Source organism: Arachis ipaensis, chromosome B1, assembly GCF_059453495.1.
Source record: "Arachis ipaensis isolate K30076 ecotype BB chromosome B1, ASM5945349v1, whole genome shotgun sequence".
Lineage (NCBI taxonomy): Eukaryota > Viridiplantae > Streptophyta > Magnoliopsida > Fabales > Fabaceae > Arachis > Arachis ipaensis.
This window is the reverse complement of record NC_142436.1, coordinates 131,209,305-131,210,246: the sequence shown is the minus strand read 5'-3', so window position 1 is coordinate 131,210,246 and position 942 is coordinate 131,209,305.

The window sequence follows — 942 nt, the reverse complement described above, 5'->3', positions numbered from 1 at the left end:
AGGCCTCAATCATATAAGTGCATGCATACATCAAATAATGGAAATATAGAATTAAGCAAGACAAAGATCACAATTTTAGAGAACAACACACACCAAAAATAAAATTTTGGTTGATAAAATGCAACCAATTCAAATAGGCTCAAAATCTCACAGGTTTTGTGTGTTTGAGCTCTAAACCATGTTCCAGTATAATATTTCTTCAAATAAGTGTAACATTAAATTTTATTCAAATTATTGAAATGCTCTAAAAGGTTTCTTGAAAAAGAAAATATTACTTCAACCAAGTGGTAAAATATGCAAAAAATCAAATAAATATGCAATCAAACATGCAAATGCAACAACTAACAAGGAAAATAAACCATTGGTGTTGAGATAGAAGAGTAACTAACCCATGGAGATCGGTATCGACCTCTCCACACTTAAAGGTTGCACCGTCCTCGGTGCATGCTAAGATGTGCAAGTGGACGGGTTGTGGTTCCTCAGCTGGGGCTCTTTTTGTTCCTTTCCTTGCCGGTGGTTTGGGAGTAGCTTTCTCTTTACCTTTCTTGGTGGCCATCCATGGTGGGTTGTCTCCCACCTAGCACTTTTAGTTAAAGTCCTTAAGTTGGACACTTGGTGAGCTCCCTGTTATGGTGGCTTGTGCTTGAACTCATCCAAGAATCTCCACCAATGTTTGTATCTCCAGTAACCTCCGAGGTCCCAAACTAGGCATGTAAAGCCCTTAAGAAGCTTCAAATAGATTCTTAGGCTCCCGGAGTGACAAATGTCAGAGCAGATTCCAGGATCCCAAATCTTGCTTTTACACCCATTTTTATTGGGATTTGTATTTTTCCAGCCGGGTGATAAGTAATTTGAATTCTCACTGCAGCTTCCAAACAGCTTCCTAGACCCATTCAATTGAGATCTACACCAACCTTTGCGTTTAAACTTAAAGCTTCCAAC